Here is a 19,686-nt window from a genome sequence, read left to right as displayed (position 1 = left end):
TAAAGAGAGAAATGTGGTATCCACATATAAATCAGGTTTAAAAATCAAATGAGTATTCATATTTGAACTGACTGTTTATAGTTCATAATGCATGAGCAAAACCGAAAGTTTCTGTGATGACTGCCCTTGTACTGTTCACCATGTAACTTAGTCACTATGTAAGAATTTGTTCTCCATGTAAGAATTTGTTCGTTATGCATCAGAAGATTGGAGACTGACGAAAATTGGGCTTGGGGTGGATTAATGATTGTGCATTGAGTATTGACCCCCCTATACAGAGATTTGTTGTGGTTAACAACTATTTGATCAATAAATATGAGAGATGCCCTCACAATATATATATATATATATATATATATATATATATATATATATATATATAACACACTTCCAATTGTAAAATAAATAAGTAACCGGGATGTAATGTATAGCATAAGGAATATAGTCAAGATATTGTAACAACTTGGTATGGTGATACCTGGTACCTAGAAATATCATGTATATAAATGTTGAGTCACTGTGTTGTACACCTGAAACTAATGTAATGCAATGCTGTTGTCAACTACCCTTCAATAAAAAAAAAAAAAAAAAAAAAAAAAAAGCTGAGGTCACTCTTCACAGTGTCCCACAGGTGTCACAAGTGTATGGGTCACAGACCTCCCCCGTAGAGCCACACAGAACAAGTCCGCCACCCTAAAACTCCCTGCGGGGCACACCTTTCTCCCCTCCTTCCATCCCTGGCAACCACTGCTCTGTTTTCTGTTCTTGTAATTTTTCTTGTTCCAGAAAAGGGAAAGTGGTAAGTGGATAAATAACATGTAGTGGTGAGGTGTATTTCCTGTTGACCCTGGGAAGCGGGCACACAGGGCACCCCGGTGGGAAAAGATCCACATCACCCACACAACGGAGACCTAGTGGGATGAGGCAAGACCGGCCTTCCGGGGCCTGAACCCCAGAGTGAGGCTGGGGCAGTGGGGGGCATCCGTAAGTGCCAGCAGCTGAGCAGGTGCCAAGCCAGCAGCAGAGGCACCACCAAGCCGGGTCAGCACAGGCCTGTGAGGGCAGGAGGAGCAGCGACCCGGGCAGGTTGGTTGAAGGGTGTGGCCTGGGGTCCCTTAGGAGCCACCGCGGGCCAATCCCCAGACGGGCTGTGTCCCCAGCAGTTGTCCCAGCCCCTCCCCTGTCCACCTCCCCTTCTTCCTCTTGCACTGTTGGAACAGGAGCAGGGTGTTTTTCGTCATTTGCTGGGTTTATTCAGTTTCAGGTTCTTGACTTTACAGGCAGATGCAAGAAAGGTGTGGCTTGCGTCCCTCAGAGATGTCAGTGACATCAGGTACTTTTCACTGATGTGGCCTCTGGTGTTTTCTGCTGGGTTTCTGAACCTGGTAGACAAAGCCAGCCGCCACTAGACTGAACCTCTGGCATGTTTCTGTGGCACAGAGACGCAGGGAGGGAGCTTAGGGTCTGAAGCTGTGCCTCTCATTAGCCCCTCAGCGCCTGAAACGCAGTGTGAGGGGGCCGCGGCTCCAAAGCTCAGGCCCGGGCAAACCAGCCCAAGCCTGCCCTGGGCAGAGCTCTCCCTCCGGGAGCCAGTTCCCGGGGGAGCCAGGTGCACGGAGCGCCCACACCCCCCCACCTCCTCCCTGGCCTGGCCCCTCACAGTGGTGAGAGCAGCTGCTGAGCCACACGGCCGTGGCTTGGTGGCCATTTCCACACGCCTCACAGCCACAGCCGGAGCCCATCAGCCAGATTCCTGCAGGAGGCTGGAGACACAGGGGACCAAGATGCTTTCCCTGTGGTTCAGGACCAGCTTCCAGTGGGATCTACCCCTCACGCAGCCTTGGAAGCTAGTGCTGGCGATGGGCAGGGGAAGGAGGAAAGCATCTGGGTGAAGTCCCAGGGGGACAAAGGACTGTAACCTGGAAGGAACGAAGTGGACTGTGGCTGGGGGAGGAGAAGATTCAGATAAAGGGAAGTGGGAAGTGAGGCTCTCAGAGACCTCGGACGCTCCACAGGAATAAAGGCGGGGAACAAGGGCAGCCGCTGCCCCTTGGAGCCTCCCGCCTCTTCGAGCACAGGGAGGGACCAGGCTTGGGCATCTCTGTGTCTGGGTCCTGGAGGGACAGGGGAGACAAGAGTCTGGGGCAGCCTCATACCCCTTCAGAGACCAAAATCTCCCCTCAGGGCTAGGGCCCTGGCTGCCTGAGCACCCCACCCGGGCCAGCACACCTCTGCCAGGCAAGCGACCCCAGGGACCTTGTACCAGGCAGGTGACCCAAATCAGAGGCAGCGTCTCTTAAACAGCAGGAGGGCAGAATGGATCCTGCCACAACCCCAACAGCACCTGCTCTGCAGCCGTCCAGCTCCTCAAGGGGTCCCGGGTGCACGCAGCGTCGGCACTGGTGTTGGGTTCTGCTTTGCCATCGCCTTTGTTTGATTTTCCTTGCAGATTGAGAAGGGATGTACAAGAGTTTAGGAAGGTGAACAAAGCAGGGACATGCTAGCGAGGGGACTGAATTCCATAAAGATGGGGAGAGAGGGAAGGGGCAGGTGAGGTGGGAGCAGACACGCTTCCTTACGAGTCGTGTCTGCTGGCGGACAGTGGGGGGCATCCACAGAACTGGGAGGAAGGTGTTTGTTTGCTTTGTTCAGGCCCCGGTGGCTGTCAGCCCCAAAGAGGCACCTGCAATGTCTCCTGTCCCTCCTCCAGGGCCCCGGCTCCAAGACGGGGCACTGGCCAAGCTCAGGCCCAACACCCCGGTTACTGGGACCCTTGGGGTCCTTGCCTCTGTCCCCACTCCCATCCTGCATGTTCAGGCCTGGCTCAGTCCCCACCCTACGTCTGCCTGTCTGTCTATCCATCTATGTATCTGTCTTAACCTATCAGTCTGCATTTATCTCTACCAATCACCTATGTCCACCTACCTGTCTATCATCCGTCTAGCCATCGGCTGTCTGTCTATCATCTATCTGTGTGAGCAGAACTGAGCCAACAGGCTCTAAAGCCATATTGCATGGCCTGTGTTCTGTTCCATTGTGTGTGTGAGTGTGTGTGTGTGTGTGTGTGTGAGTGAGAGAGAGAGAGAGAGACAGGAGGGGGTGCCGTGGGAGAAGAGAGAAGGAGCTGTTGAATGGGGCTTTGTCTTTTCTACTCCAAGGGTCTCAGTATCCTCACCTATAAAGCAGATTGTCCCCAAAAGCACTACCAACACACAAGGGAGTGGGGAAACACGTCCTCACCTTCCATGAGGTGGATGAGGTGGTTCTCTGGGGACCAGCTGGCAAGAGGGGTCTAAGCACCAACCAGCGACCAGCCAGTCTGCACTAAACAAAGCAGCGGGTAACAAGTCATGGTGGCAAATGTCAGCACTGTGGGGGAAGCCTGGGCTTTTTCCAGAGAAAATCCCTCTTGCTGGGCTGTGTTGAGAATCTAGGTGGTGAACTACTGGGCTGACAAGTGGTAGATGAGCGTCCTGGATCTGGAGTGCTGGCCCAGACTTTTGCATGTTCCTCGGGCGGACTATTAGGCTTTCGCACTGCTGTTTCCAGCTGGAGCCAGCTTTTACAGAGAATCACACCACGGTCCTGGAGAACCAAGGGAAGGAACAAGGCCCAGGAACCCCAGCGCCACCGGGGCCCAGGGGGGCTTGCGGAGCTCAGCAGGGGGAGACAGGTGCTCTGCAAGATGCAGAGGGAGATACTGCGCAGCTTGATGGAAAAGTAACACACCATCTCCAGTGCCACACAAAACCTTTCTACCCCCTGAAGCCTGTTCACTGTCTCGTGATGTCCTGCCAAGCCCCAGCCACTTGTCCCTTCCTCAGAATTCCTGGTGTGTCTGTCTGTGGGATCATCAGCCCACCCTGTGGGAGCTTGTGTCTCACAGCGCACAAGACCCATAGCAGGTGCTTTGCCTCAGTTGAACTGTGCTTTGTCAAGGAGAAGCCCCAATTCTGGGGCCTGCAAAAGGAGAGGGCTGGGTAGGGCTGGGAGTGAAAAGCTACCCAGGGCACATGGCCCAGTGACCAGCTCCTTCACTCACAGCCTCCAGGAGAAAGTCTGGCAACACAGCCCAGTGCCTTCGCCAAACCTGTGGTGTTGTGCTTCCTGAATCTCTAGAAATTAGGGGCCAGGTCCCTGGCCCTGGCCGCCTGCACCCCACCTGGTGTCTGAACCATTCTGGGGCTTGTCCAGGGCTGACTCCTGGCATGCATTAAGGTGGCCAGTAGGTGGAGCTGTGGGACAGCTGGAGAGGCGAGCCCCACACTCCCTGCAGCCCTCGCTGGAGCCCAAGGCTTCCGGAGGCTGAGTGAGGGGTCAGGCTGCAGGGCACCGAGGGCTGCACCCTCAGAGGGTTGCTGCGGCAGAGGCCAGAGCTCCCAGAAACCCTCCACCACCGCCCCGTGTTTCTCTTCCTCCTTTACCATCCCAAGCCCGATGCTTCAGATGTGCATCCACTTACACACCTGATGCATGTTTCAGGATGAGAAAGTACAGACTGGGGTCAGGGGCTGTAGGGCCTGACTCAGGGACTCAGCAAGGACCCCTGGACCCTGCACTGGGGGTGTTCTCGCCACTTCCTTCCCCAGGCCTGCGGTCTCAGGTCTGCCTGGGGCCTCGATCTTCAGTCTGCCCACCAGGCTGAGGGTGTGTGCACGAGTCCTCCATGTGCAAGCACATCAGTGTATGTTCCAGATGTTCCCTGAGCGTGTCAGGGATGTGCCGGTGAGTGTGTCCGTATCTGAGTGTGCGTGTGGTCTCTGTGCCTGTCTGAGCCTATGAGCCTCATCTTTTCCTTGGTCTAAGGCCTTCAGACAGGTCTCCTCACACATGCCCACAGGTGGTTCTAAGCCATCTCCCTGCAGACCTGCATCTACAGGCAGATGCCCAGCTGCTCATGTGCCTTTGCACACCTAGGCCCTCAGTGCCGGCCCTGCTGACCTCGGAGGTGCCCAAGATGTCAACCATGCTTGAAGGGGTGCTCAGAGACCCCTCAGCCCCCTCTGCACTGAGAAACAGCAGTAACCGCTCACATTCAGCTGGAAGCCCAAGTTGCGTCAGTTTGGAGGTTATGCAGCGAGGCTTCCTGGAGCCAGAGAGTGACTCAGCTCAAGGAGGCTCTGGGCTGCACCCCGCCCACCCCAGCTCTGGGCTGCACCCCGCCCACCCCAGCCCTCAGAGGCTGGCCACACTGCCTGGCATGCATGCAGGTCTGTCCCCTAGCTGCCTTGCCCAACCTCTCCATGAAGCCCCGCCACCCAGTGCCCTGCCAGGGCACCCCAACACCTCACAGCCTGTGGGAAACACAGGGCATGGAGGATGGGGCTCACAGGACCCCCCAGCAAGTGACTAGGATAAGATGGGCACTGGCAGCAGCTGACTCAGGCCACCCTCGGGCCGCTCCTCGGGAGAGCACCGTCAGACCCTCCGGGCACCTCCTGGGGAAGCACGAGGCCATGGGCACTGTGAGGCCAAGGGGCAAGAGAAGAGAGGCTGGGGGGCCACAGAGGCAGGACAAAGAGGCTGGGGGCCCAGCTGCCAGCCTCTCCTGGCCTTCCTGACACCCTGACACACAGCGGGTGCCCTGCAAACCTGTGAGGCAACAGGAGAGCTGGACCACAGGCCCATGGGCAGCCTGGGACCCGAGGAAGAGAGGAACGAGAAGTCCCACATAGACCCAGCTGTTAGAGGAGACCCAGATGTGTGCATTTTGGTAACAGGCTCAGTGGGGATGGTGCTGGTGAGCAGAACCCTGAGCAGGCCCATAGATCCTGCCAGCACCCCTAGAGAGTTGGGAAGGGCGCCCCAGACTGCACCCTGATGTGCCCGGTGGGCTTCAGGCAGGCAGCCAGCCTCAGATGCCCTGCGTGCCTGCTATGGGACCATTTCCTCTCACCTGGGACCTTACCTGCCTCAGGACGGGGCAGAGCCTGAACCTTCCCCTTCTTGTCATCCCAGCAGAGCATCCAGAGCTCTGGCAGGCAGCATGCGAGTCGGGGGCCAGGGCCCACCCCGACTTTCCCCCCACCCAGACCCCTCAGTGCCCTGCCCCCCACCCTGCCTGGGCTCCCACCACTTCTGGACCCCCCAACCTATCCAAGGGCATTCTCCACAGTGGCTCTGGCTGCACGTCCTGCTCCAGCCCAACTTAGATTTGCTGCAAGCAGGTGGCACCAGGCGGGCTGCTCTCTGGGCAATGCAGGAAGCATGTCTGAGCTCTGAGCCCAGAGCATACTGCCCCCAACCTCACCCAAAGAGAAACTGTTGCCCCATGTGTAAAGCCTCCCCTGGCCTCTGGGAAGGGTCCCCTGCCTTCCCTTCCCTCGCCCACCCCCAAGCCAATGTCTGCTCAGGAGAGCACAAAGTGGTGCTCAGTGTGGACACTGACTCCATCAGAAGTCCATGCTGCATGGCCTGCCCCTTCTTGCAGAAGAAGGTGAGAAAGGCACCCTCTGGTTTCCACGCAAGGCCCTCGGTCCATGTGAGCTCAGCAGGAACAAGCGGCACCCTATTGGAGGCACAGAACGAGATGCCCGGGGAGCTCTGCAGACCCCACCTTGAGAGCTTCAATCCACCAGCTCCAGAAGCAGGTTAGCTCCACATGCCCAGGCTGTTCTGGCTTTGAGGTCCCTGGCACGGCTGAAGTCACTCAACCTGTGAGGCATTGTGGACCCTGCAGAGGAGGTGGGGGAGAGCACAGCGAGCCCAGCTCCAACGGGGCTGTGTGGGCACCACGGAGAAGGCGGAGGAGGAGCCGGGGCCAAGGAGCTGCTCACAGACGGGCCCACTGGCCTGCTCGACCAGCTGCTGCCTGGAGCCTTTGTGCTTTTTGCCGACAAGCAACATCGCTCTGCACCCACCCCAGTCTGGCTCCGATCAGAGGGAGACTATGTGCCTTGCAATGGCCCCATTGGTGACAGATTCCGAAGGTGTGCTCATCTGCTGGCCAGTGGCCGGTATACTCATGCCGGGCCCCTTCCTCAGTCTGCAGAATGTGGTCTTGGGAGCTTCACCACTCCGTACAGAAGCCAGAGTGCAGACTCCAGGCACAGCCCCTTGCACAGCCAGAGGGAAGGTGCTGGAGGAGGGGCAGAGCAGGGTCATGTCACACCAAGCTGAAGGCCTGGGGAAGCATTGCATGGGGGTCAGGAGGAGGGGAAGCCCGAGCATTCTTCTTGGACACAGGGGTTGAGGAGGCTCAGGTTGGTTTCCTCCAGTAGGAAAACTGGTTTCTCGAGTTCTGGAGACACAAGTGGGGAGGGGGCAGCTATAGTTGGGGCAGGGGTCATGAGCAGGGCCTGTCCTCTTCTCCCAGCCTTGCTCATCACCACTGTGATGCTCATGGCCACTCAGGGGGACTGAGCTGTCCTTATGCTAGTCACAGCCCCTGGCTAGGAGCCTGGGGCAGGGGCGCTCTTCCAGGATAGCAGGCCTCAGGAGCAGTGCCAAGCTGGCTGGGCCTGTTCTAATTCTGATAGCATCTGTGCCACCTCCTTCTCTGCTCTGTGGCCTGCGTCAAGTTCCTCAACCTCTGTGACTTTCTTAATCTGTAAAATGGCTATCATCAGAGGATCAGGCAAGATGCCACAGGACCTGTCAGATGCTCAGCACAGGACCCAGCGTGAGCTCTTCCCTTCAGAGCCAGACCGGTTTAGGCTCCTCTCCTGCATGAGCCCAGGAAGATGAGGCGGTCGCTGGCCACGGCAGGTCTGCATTGGCAGGGGAAGCCTTTGGGGAGAGCTCTTCTCTCATCCTGAATTTTCATCCTTTCGTGCATTAGCAAGTTGGCACAGAAATAGCCAGTACAGCATAGACGTACATGAGGAAGGTCCTGAATCTTAAATCATGGACTTCGGGCCAGCAATGGAGATAAGCCCAGTACACAGCAAGTGCCCAGCCTGGCATAGGGCAGCCACAGATTCAGCAATCCATGAATAACAAATAAATGACAAGGGAAGAAAGGGGTGTGGACAGGCCAAGTGGACGACCAGAGCCCCAGAGTGAAGGCTGGGGCCACTCCCCACTTGCTGTCTTGCAGGTGCCCAGCGCGGGGTCTGACCTCACCAACCTAAGTTTTTGTTGCTCAGAGTACCAGGGACAGGCTCCTGAGCTGTGCGGCCCCAGCCATGTGGGACCAAGATTCAGGCACACAAAGCCAGGCCCTGCCCAGCACACTGACCCCTCGAAGAGCGAGGAGCCAGGAGTTGAAGGCCTGGGGAAGCATTTCATGGTTGATGACTGTGCTCAGATGCTGTGCTCTGCCATTTAAACTTTTTAAAAAGAAAAACATCTATCCAAATCTACCATGTGGTAAAGTCCACGGCCAGAGAGAGACACAAGCAGGGCCTGGGCCTGCAGGACGTGAGAGCACCAGGGCAGAGCCAAGAGGCGCCGAGGCAGGACTAGACGCTGCTGAGGCGCTTCGATCCCGTGAAGCTCCATGTCCACTCACTGCTTAATCAGACTTGGAAAGAGCATCTTATCAAGCTCGAACACATTCCCATTGCCAGGTCAGTGAGGGCAGGGCAGCTCTTTGCTGAGAACACAGGAGGGGCCGTCACAGTGTGGAATGGGGCTGGTGGTGAGAGGCCCATCCCAGCGTCTGCCCTGAGGGCACTGCCCAGCAGCGGGATTTGGAGGAGATGGCAACACCCCGCACAGGTATGAGGCTCCAGCACTATCCAGACACAGGCCAACCGGGGGCTGCCCCCAGTCAGCCAAACCCTGCGTGCATCCCCAAAAGCGCTTCCCCACACAGGGTCTCTGACCTGGGCTTGGACCGCTTACGATGCTCTCTGTGTACAGTGGCCCAACACAGGCACCCTCCCCAAGCATATTTGGATTTGGAAACTGGAAGAGCATGAGACGACCTCAAGGGTGAGAACCAAGCATCAGAGATGTGCTACAACCTGGGTGCTGGGGAGGGTGCAGGGGGAAAAGGCCAGAAGCCAAGCTGGAGGTGGCTGTAGAGGAGAAAGGTCTGATTTACTCCAAATGGCTGCCTGCTAAGGGGCACAGCCCACCCACCCCAGGAGGCCACAGCCTGGATTGTGTGGAGCATGGGGAGGGGCAGGGCAAGGACAGGTGGGGGCCGTGCCAGCACAAGGAGGTGGACAGCACAGCATCTCCCTTCCCAGACACCACGGCTGCGGAATCTCAGAATCTCCCTGCCTCCTGGGAACGGTGACATCCACCCACATCCTTGCTGGGGGATTGTGAGAGAGCCTGGGACAGAGAAGGCACTCGGGAGCCGCGCAAACCCGAGCTCCTGGGAGCCTACCCTCAGCCCCAGCAATCCGCCCCACCCTCTCTGCCTGCGTCAGAGGCCAGGTTGACCACTCACCCACACAGCCAATAGCCAGTGAGCACCTGCCGGGTCCCAAGCAAGGCGAGGGGGCTGGGGAGGCAGAGAACAGGACCCTCTCTGGCCTCCTCAAGCCATACATGTGCATGTGTGCACACCAAGGATGTGCATGCAAGTGTGTGAGCATGCATGTGTGTGAGCGCACGTGTGCACATGCACACATACACACGGGCATCTGTGTGCTCCTACGTGAGAGTGTGAACACACCCGTGTTTGTGATGAGGGGCAGTGGTTTGGTCCCTTTCTCCCCATTCCCTTTCACACTGAGCAGAGCAAACACAGGCAGGTTCTTCTCTTTCTCTCTGAGGGCCTCTCCTCAGGATAGTAGGTCTGGAACCCTGGTTCTTTAGCTCTCAGACCCTAACAGTCAGGGTACAGGGCCCACAGGTTTTAAGGACCTATGAAAATGTTGAAACTGGGGGAAAATAACTTTTATCAGCTCCAAAATATAAAAACTGCTTTTGAGTTTCTGGGCTAGTCTCTAAGGGCACCCCTCAGGTATGTTTCGGGGATTTCCTGGGGAGCCCCAACTCTCCTTCTCCCAGACCAGTTTCCTTTCCACCCAGCCAGGAGGCAGAGAGGCCCTGACACCAGAGATCCTACCTCGCCAGCCACCTTCCCACCGAGCTGAGCCGGGGGCCCCAGAAGCCTGGCATGAGCTGGCCCCTCCGTCCTCCACGGCGACGCACCTCAGGATGAGAAGACGACGGGGAGCCTGTCCTTCCTATTCAGGCCCAGGGCTTGGTGCCCAGCCCAGTGCAAGCCCCTCAGGGAGAGGTCCTGCCCCAGCGAGCAGGGAGGGGGAGCACTCTGGGATTTCTTGCGAACCAGTGTCCCCTTGGGGACCTTTCAGTCAACTCGGCGCTGACTTCTCTTGAGCTCACATTCAAACGGTCTGCCTGCTCGTCCAAGGCTAAGTGGCTGGTGCTGGGTGGCCCTCACCTCCCTGGGCTCTTCCCCGGCACAAGTGGGAAACCTGAGGCCAGTGTGTGCTAAGGGTCCTCAGGCTCACACCTTCATGGCACCTCAGCCCCAGAAGCCGCGTGAGGCCACTGGTCCAGCCCTGCTACCCTGCACCAGGCGTTCAGAGGCAGAGCCTTTCTGTGGCAATGACACGGCGACTCAGGCCACAATCTGGGTCACTGGGCCTCTGGGGGCTGCTGTGGCCCCAGCGCCCTTTCTCCATTGGCATAACTGCAGGAGCTCCTGCTGCATCTCCATCAGCCGTGCTGACACCCTGGGTCTCCATGACTACGCAGGGCGGGTGTGAAATTCCTGTTTCCTGCATGTGTGACCACACAGGTCTTATTTTTCACAAGTATGCCAGAAACTTTGTTGAGCCCGGCTTTGGGGCAATGTCGACCATTTCCACAACTGGCAGACCAGCATGAAAATCTGTACTGTGCTCTATCCCCAGGTACAAGGGTCCCTGGACCAGGCTGACATGTGAAGGGTCTGCATACGTGTCTCTGGGCCCCTCGTGCAGTTGGCAAGAAGGTCTGAACCAAGAAATAAACACCCAGCAATTAGCTACGTAAGCAGCAGCAAGGTCAGCTTGGTGGTCTCTGCCTGGGCCGTGTGTGCGGTGAAGCCAGAGGGACCTGCCCCCCAGGGCCCCCAAGGAGGGGCCCGAGGACCCGACTCTGCCTGCACTTCTCTGCTGGTAGGATGAGCCTGACGCATGCGTTTCCTGTGACAACCACCACATCATCACATCCTTGCCAAGAGCTATTTTTAACTGATTTATGTATTTCTTGTATGAGGAAGACCAACTTCTGTTTTCATCAGTTTTACAGGAAAGTGTTGCAACTGTGCTCAGGTCAGCAACATCAATGGCCATGGAGCAGTGGGGAAGCCCAGTGGGGCTCCCAAGTCTTGCAAAAATCAATGAAGGTGGAAAGGGAAGGCTGGCTACGTTGCTACTCATTTTGAAAGGAGGAGACTCACTAGTTGTCTCCTGTAGAAGTCACCAGGCCCAGCAAGGAGGTTCCCTGCTCTGCCCCTGCGGCCAGGCCACCAGCTCTCCGGAGCTGACCACGCGGAGCTGGGCTCTGCACCTGGGCAGTGGGGCAGGGGGCCCTGTGAGCCACGGCTGCTCGGGCCCCTCGCAGGTGCACGTGGGGCTGAGGGCCACCGTTGGTACCCCCCCGTAAAGCGAGGGCCTCTTGAGGACCCTGAGGGCAACCGGCACCACCGCCCTCCCTCAGCCAGGAGAGACTCAGACCAGCCCGTCGCTCTGCCGCCTGCTCAAGCCCGGTGGCTCAGCAGCCCCCGTGACCTGGTGGTGCTCCGGGCAGCAGAGGCCTGGGGGGTCCCGGCCTGGTCCCACCACTCACACACCCTCAGCTGCCGCTCCTCAGCAGGCCCCTACCTGTCCCGCCCTTCCTAACCTCTCCCCTCACTCACTTTGACCCAAATCAACCACCACTTATTTACCCCTCTCTCAGCTGCCCCCGCCCCCATCTTCCACCAGCCGGCACCAGGCTGCTGAGCAATCACATGGCCGCCAAAGCAGCAGGGGAAGCGGGGCCGAAGGAGGGAGGGGGCCCTGGACCCAGGCACCCACGGGGTGGCCAAGGCCTTGTGGAGGGTTAGGGTTTCAGGGGACAGCCCCAGGGCAGCCCTGATGGGCCCGCATGAGGGGCCGGGCCAGAAGGAAGGACCACACAGCCAAGGGTCAGGCCAGTCTGTTAGGGGAGGGTGTCCCCTGGCAGGCAGACAGGGGGAGGCCACAATGTGCCTCCAGACCCCGGAGCCCGGCCCCCAGGACGGTGGCTGGCCGCACTGGCTGTGGGGAAGGTTCCCCCTTTTTAGTGCCTGAAGGTGCTCCCTGCGCATAGATCAGGGAAGGTCAGCGCCATCACCCACCTTTCACAGGTGAGACCTTGGAAACCAGGCCAAGGCTGCCCTGAGCTGCCGGCCTCCTTGGCAGAAGCACAGCCTACATCCATTCCAGCTCTCAGGGCCTCTCTGGGCTGGTTACACTCTGGCTGCGCATGACCACACTGTGTCCCCACAAGCTCCCAGCAGCCTGGCAGGCCATCTCTGTCCTGAGGTCAGCAGGGTAAAGGGTCCCTGCTGATCACAGGTGTTCATCTCACTCTGGCCAAACCACCTGGAAGCCTCGGGTTTCCTTCCCCCTCCCAGCCCGACCCCCGCCCTCCTCCTTTCTAGAAGAAGCAGTAAGGGTTGGGGTCACAGGGCCTGGGAATTGCTTAGAGGCTGGAGAGACCCTCGGGACCCACTCAGGCTCTGTCAGACCACCTGGCTCACTCCGGAGAGGCTCACACAGAAGTGCTTGTTGTTCCTCACGAGAACCCTTTGGAGAAGAGGAAACAGGGGCGCAAACGGGCTCTGTGATAGGCCGGTGCCCCCGGCCGTGAGGCCAGGGCAGGGAGTCTGGCTGGGAAGCCTGGCTCCAGGGCCTGTGCTCTGGGCCCCCACGCTATATTTGGGTCCTCCAGCCTCGTGGTATCTAAGATTTAATGTGGAAAAATGGTCCCACTCTGTCTCACCCCATACCCCGAAATAAACTCAGATAGATTAGAGGCTAAAAGCGTAATTATAAGAGCACTGCAAGAAAATACGAGAGCACATATGTGCTCTCCCTCAGGAAGGCAGGCCAAGTGCAAAGCCCAAGGCCTTACAGGAAACAACTGACAGATGAAACTACATAAAATCTGAGGATTTCTATGTGATGAAATGAACACCATTAGAAAGGAAAAATATGACTTCACAGACTGGACACAAATATCTGTGTGCATGATATTCACCTTATGCAGACCACCCCCCCACAACAAGCAGACGACACCAAAGGGAAGCAAAGGGGAAGAACATGACAGAAGGGCCAGCCTCCAAATCAATCACAGAAATGTGACGCAGGTACATCTCTCACTGTTAGCTAAGTGACGGAAAGGGGTTCATTCACAAAAGGGGTGTATGCAGGGATGTGGCTCAGCTGATCTGGGGCCTCTGCCAGCATTTTAAATGCATGTGTCCTGAGACACCAGTCCTGTGGGAAGACATCTGAACCGGGGTGTTTAAAGCACACATCTGGAAACAGCAAAACCCTGAGAGCAGCCTCATGGGGACCAAGCCCTTAGCTCTACCTTCCAGGCAGAACAGCAGGGCTCTGAGTAAGGTGTGCAGGTCTGAGACCCTCAGGGTCTGCCCTGGACCAGATGCCTGGCAGCAGTGCCTGTAGACCCTGTGTCCAGCTGACAGGAAGGGCCATGGACACACGGCTAAGACAAAGCCCTGGACCCCAAGCGACCGCCGTCAACCCCAGCAGGGATGCACGCTGGGCAGTGGGGATGGGGGCCTGCCAACGGGCTGTAGGGCCTGACTCTTCTGGTCCCAGGGAGGTGTAAGTCCCTCTGTGACACCCACTAGCAGGGCAGGTGTGCAGCCTCCCCACTCTGCCCCTTCCTGCATTGTTTCAGGCCCCCCACCTGGCCTGGTCCTTCACCTGTGGGCTCCCACTGTTTCTTCCCTCTGCCTTCCCGTGACCACCTGCCAGGCCACTGTGAGGCCTCCTTCCCGGTGCCCCAGACCCTCCTGGTGATCTGCCCTCTCCTCACTGCCCTGGAAGTGCTCCAGGTAGCCTCTGCTCAATTCTCACAAGTACCTGATGAAAGGGAGGCCCAGAGAGGGTAAGAAATTCCACATAATCACACAGCAAGGAGGTGGAAGACCAAAAGCTGTGCCCACCTGACCCTGGGGGCTAGCAGAGACTGAGGGGCTGGCCTGGGACCTGGCCACAGCGAGCGCTTACAGGCACTGTCTCGGCTGTGCTCTGTGGGCAGCCGCCCCATCCCACCGCACCCAGCACTGTGAAGCCTGCCACTCGCCCCTCCAACCATGGACACGGCCACACGGCCACTGGGGCTGCCCCAGCACGGACGGCTTCATGCCCTTGTCTCTGGGCTGACTTTGAATCTCAGGGAGCCACAGCCGTGGGCATCGCCTTGGGATGAGCTGTGGTGGCTCAGCTTTCCGGAGAGTTCCGCTCCAATTTATACACACTATCAGTTATTCGATCCAGATGCCTATGAGATGTGCTATGCAGCAGATCGTCCCAGATGGGGGTGGGTGGCCGGGCTGGGTTCCCGTGTCGGGACTTGTTCCAGGTGCTTTTCCCTCCCCCGCACCGTAGCGGCCCAGGGAGGGCTCAGGGGAGATGTGCTGGGCTGCTGTGGGGGCTGCGGGCACGGGGCTGGGGGCTCCTCCCAGCCTCCCCCCGCCGGGGCTCAGCTGCCAAACCCCGGTTCTCCCTGCCTCACCCAAGTGCCCGGGAAGGACCCTGCCCAGAGAGGGGCTGTGAGGCTACAGGCCGGCAGAGGCCTCACACCACACAGGCAGTGGCCAGATGTGCGGTGGCCCTGGGGGCACTGGAGCGACCCAGACAAGGCCCTCCTGCCCCTCACAAGCCGAGAGGCTCCCTGTGTGGGGCCTCGTGGGGCATGACCTGACACTGTGAGGCCGCCCTGCAGGCCTGCGTCCCCGCCTCTCCCTCCCGGACCTCAGGACACTCCCAGGTGCCACCTTCCACACCCCTGGCCCCTCCTCTCTGTCTTGGCTGCCCCTGAGGGTCTTCTCCATGGGGCAGCCACAGGGACATCGTGGACCAGATGCCTGGCATCAATGCCTGTAGACCCTGTGTCCCCCTGACAGGAAGGGTCATGGACACATGGCTAAGACAAAGCCCTGGACCCCAAGCGACCACCGTCAACCCTAGCAGGGATGCACGCTGGGCAGCGGGGATGGGGGCCTGCGGACGGGCAGTAGGGCCTGACTCTTTTTTATACACTCTTTTTTATATGGTGTCTCCTCCACTGGCTGCCTCCCTCGGCTCCCAACCGACTCAGACCACAGCCACACCCACGTGGCCCAGGGGCCGCAGGACCCACTACACTCAGGGCACCCTGACACCCCCACACCGCATTGACTGAACCAGGTCTTCAAGGCACAGCCAGGTTCAAGAGGGACCCAGAGAGGGAGGGCTTTCCCTCCGGGTGTCCCAAAAGCCAACCCCTGCCACCTTGGGGACACCACTGCCTGGGGAGCTGGGACCATTTCCCCACATGCGCTCGACCACTGGAGAGTGGAGGCCTCATCCCCACTCGCCCAGTTGCCTCCCTCCCCCAGAGGTCCCACCGCCTGCAGATGGAGCCTGCCCCCTTCCCACAAACAGCCTTGTTGCAGGAAAGCTTTCCAAGTCCATGAACCATGCAGCCACAGCCCTGACCACTGAATCTTGCAGGGAATTCCTGGACAAACTGCTGAAGGGCCTACTGCGTGCCCACGCCTAGCCAGATGGAGCACCTGTATGCACAGACCAACCCAGGGCCGAGCGTGGGTCTCCTCCACAGCTCAGGGGACGAGAAGGGGTGACCAAGGGGGTCGGGGCATGGAGTGAGGGACTCGCTGCCCCACCTGCCCACATTCCTTCCCACGGGGCGATGCTGGGCCCCTGCCCCTCTGCCAAAGCAGCCTCAGTGGGTAAGGGGGTGCCCAGCCTCCTGTCTGACCCCGTATCAGTATACTCACTCGGGTGTTCTCAGATGGCCCTGAGACTCAGAGCCGCCAAAGGCAGGCAGGATCTGGCCTGGCCTCAAACATGGCTGTGGGATTTTAATAGCAAAATACTACTTAGTTTAACGTGGGTCAGAGCCAATTCCCTCCCCAAACCAAGGTCCGGGGTGGGGAAGGCCTCTCCTCCCCAGCTAGGGGTGTGTCTGCAAGGGCTGACCACAAGCTGGGGTCAAGTCCAAAAGACACAGGCCCATTTCCTCTGGGGGTGAGACTGAAGGGCTGTTGGGGGGTGCGGGCAGGACTGGGAAGCCCCACAGGGTGAGGGCTGGAGCCCAGCCCCAGGCCAGGGAGCAAAGGGTGGGGCTGAGCAAGGGCCCCAAGGCCGTCAGGGAGGCTCCTGCCGGGAGCGAGATGGAGTCGGGTCCCTGGGACCCCAGAGCTGAGATTCCATGCTGAGGTCGTGTGGACCCTCCATGTTCACCAGCCTTCCTGCCTCACAGGCTCCGGTGGGAGGGTCCTGCGCAGGCAGCCCTGCCCCACCGAGCCAGACCTGGTGTAGCAACACTGGCCCATGGTCCTGAATCCCATCAAGGAATGACACATGGACACTCTAGCTGAACCCAAACCAGCCTGTCCTCACTCCAAAGCCTATCACAGGCTCTTGTTCCAAGGCCTCTCTAGGCCTCAGGGCAGAAACAGACCCCTCAGCTGGCAGGGCCTCTGGCCCGGTGCCCCTCCCAGGCCCCTCAGCTACTGATCAACAATCAGACAGGTTTCTCAGCATTCGCAACAGAGCCTCAAATGGGTCTGGGGTCTCCCAACCCTACTGTTGCTGGCCCTGGAAGCAGGTGTCCCCCTAACACGCTGCCATTCTTACAGACCTTCATCTTCATGCCCTAGATGGACGACCCCCAGAATTCATGGCGTCTTTCTGGTCCTGGCCCCAGCGTGCTCTTCGACCTCAGACATTCCACCGCAGCCACCAAGCCCCCTCCAATCCCATGCCCTGCCCAGCCCCAGCTCTGCGGGCCCTGCTCCGAGCCCCCACTCCATGGCCCCCTCAGGGTCTTTTCACAGCTTGGGCTTCCTCGTTCCTCTGCCCCTGTTCCGTCCTGGACTTGGAGCCTCCGCTCCCACCAAGGCCACTCTCCAGGCAGAGACCAGTTCCCCCAGGGGTTGGTTACAGGCTGGTTTGGGGTCGATACGCAGGCAGAGCACACGGTGGCCCTCGAGTCCTTCCCATCCGAGCAGGAGCCAGGGTCTGAGCGCCAACCCCAGAGAGCAGAGCGAGGCCTCGCTGACCACAGGGGAGAGGCCTGGGGAGCCTCTGGGGAGGTGTCCACCTAGGGGCCACGGGGGTCAAGAAATTCGATCCTAAAGTGTGAAGAAATTGGTCCCAAACCACCTGCTGGCTTGGGCGGTGCCAGGCCCCTGGCTCCCAGGGCAGCTCCACCTGATGTCCCAAGAAGGGCTCAGGAAGCCCAGGGATGGTGAGGAGGCTGGATGGGCCTGGGGGCCTGGAAGTTTCACAGGCGGCGCATGAGGGAAAGACCACTGTTGTCTGGGGCTCCACCCCACCAGGCGGGGCTGACCAAGCAGGCAGTTGTCAGTCCTGGGCCTGGGGACACACCCTTGTGCAGGGGCCATTGGGTAGGGACCAAGCCACACGGCCAGGGAAGCACCCCAGATTCCCAAACAGGCAGCTGTGGGAGGGTGTCGGTCCCAGCAAACCTGCTTTCTCATGGGGACCTAATCTTCATTATTGAATGAAAATAATTTTTATTTCAGGATATTCACATGTGTTAAAACAGGAAATAAAGTATGTGAGAAACAGCATCCCACACACACTCCCAGGGCAGCAGGCTCTTCCTGTGGCCTCAGCCCCACACAGCCCCAAGAGAGACCCCAATCACACACACATCCAACCTCTGCATTACTAGGCCACTTTTTCTCTGAAGCATTTTGATATGCACACATGCACATGAACACACATGTTCGCACACACACACCAGGGCTGGTGTGCTCAGCCAGCACTCTGCAGGTCTGCAGGGCACACTGGTTTAGGGGAGGCATGTAAGGACCAGGCTTGTGTCCCAAGTCAGGGACACACCCCCAGCCACCCCATCCCATACACAGGATGCCAGTGGTCTGCCCAGAGCCCCACAGCTGGTAAGTGTGGATTTGTCCTGCTCTACAGCCAAGTGCCTGGGGACCCACCCAGCAGAGGGAATGTGGTTCAGAAGTTTCCATCTCCCATAAATCCACTGGGCCCTGGGTGTGACTGTATAATTGAGGTTGGTTGTGAATGTTTGAAGGTTTATGTCACTGTGCCTCTGAGAAGTCAGCCCCTTCTGTTTGGGAAACCCCGTCACAAGTGCCAGTCGCCCCTTTCTGGGTCACGTCCTTGAAGTGGCAGGCACAGCCACACCTGTGGCCAAGTCCCCATGGACCCCAGCATTCACCTGGGAGGGGCCTGGCCTCCACTGACACCCACGGGGTGTGGCGGGCTGTTGTCCCTCTGGCCAGGAGGGCAATGCCCTTAGGCCTCCCGTTCCAGTTCTAACTAGAACATCCCGCATGTTCTGCGGCCTCCATAGGAGTTTGGCTGCCCAGGCCACTCCCTGCTGCCCAAGAACAACCTTCACGTGGCCACTGGTGGCCTTGGGTAGGTGGCTTTTGTCTCCTGCCAGGTCCCGGGAGGGGAAGCCACCACCACAGCCCATATTATGACCCCACCACCCTCCACCCTTGTCACAAGAGCCCTGTTTTATTTTTGCTTTCTACAAAGGCAGTTTCATGACAATGCTTTAATCCACCCAAAGGAGCCCCTGCCCATGGTGGCCCACAGAAGTCCCTGTCCCCACGTGCCAGCATGTCAGCCAGCCAAGGCCCAGGCCACAGGGCCAGCTGGGACCCAGGAGCAAGGCCCATGCCCTCATCCTGAGAGAGAGGTGAACAGAGGCCCCAGGGAGGACTGAGTCTAAGAGTCACATGGGTGAGTCTAAGAGTTACAGCCACCTTCAGTCCTGCTGTGGGTGTGAAATTGGAAGTAAAGGTTTTGTTCCTGCAGGTGCTGTAACTCTCCTTCCCTGCAGATAAATAGCCACCTTCAGTGGGATGCAAAGGGCACTTCAGGTTGGCGCATTCTACCTGGCTTGTGGTTGATCATCTCTGGAACTGAGGTAAAGTTCTTTGAGAGGAAGACCTAACCCGCTGGAGGGTGGCAGGGCCAGCAGAGAAAGTGCAGCCAGGAGCAGCTGGGCAGGGCTCTCCCCAGGGCAGCAAGAGGGGCAGGAGGGCACAGCAGATGGGGCGGCCCATCTGGGGGCTCGAACAGATACCGGGGGTGGGCAAAGCTCAGGGCCAGGATGGAAGTACATCATAGCCTGAGGGGTGTGTGTGTGTGTGTGTGTGTGTGTGTGTGTGTGTGTGTGTGATGGGTGGATGGACGGGTGGGTGGAAGGATAGACAGATAGATGGGTAAGGTATAGAAATTATGAATGGCTGGACAAACGGAGGTAGAAGGACAGATGGATAGAGACAGACGTGTGTAGGTAGATGTTGTGTGTGTGTCAAAGAAGACAACGTTCCATAGTGGTTGAGAACATGGGCTTTACAAACCCAACGACCTGAGTTCAAGAGTCAGGCCTCCCAGTCACTGGCCACATGGCTATCAACACTCATCCAGACTTCGTTTCCTTACTTCCATCTGTGTAACACACATGCACATTTGTGAAAAAGCGTGACCCATTCGTAGAGTGTCATGGAGAGCATGCGGCCATCTGCAC

General features: G+C 58.4%; 1 long non-coding RNA gene across 3 annotated transcripts; it reads right to left on the bottom strand.

The window, feature by feature from the left end:
- Window positions 1–610: 610 nt before the first annotated feature.
- On the bottom strand, window positions 611–15,992 carry LOC130683716 (uncharacterized). Of its 3 annotated transcripts, XR_008997592.1 has the most exons (6): window positions 15,914–15,971; window positions 6,557–6,673; window positions 3,241–3,324; window positions 2,345–2,442; window positions 1,661–1,763; window positions 611–1,429 (listed from the first exon to the last, which is right to left on the bottom strand). It is a non-coding gene; the product is annotated as an uncharacterized LOC130683716 (long non-coding RNA). The 3 variants fall into 3 exon arrangements; XR_008997590.1 differs by lacking the exon at window positions 6,557–6,673 and having other exon boundaries at window positions 15,914–15,992; XR_008997591.1 differs by lacking the exons at window positions 1,661–1,763; window positions 6,557–6,673 and having other exon boundaries at window positions 15,914–15,992.
- Window positions 15,993–19,686: the final 3,694 nt, after the last annotated feature.

Source organism: Manis pentadactyla, chromosome 4 (genome assembly GCF_030020395.1).
Source record: "Manis pentadactyla isolate mManPen7 chromosome 4, mManPen7.hap1, whole genome shotgun sequence".
NCBI lineage: Eukaryota > Metazoa > Chordata > Mammalia > Pholidota > Manidae > Manis > Manis pentadactyla.
The sequence above is the reverse complement of the archived record's forward strand: the minus strand, read 5'-3'. Positions and strand labels throughout refer to the sequence as shown.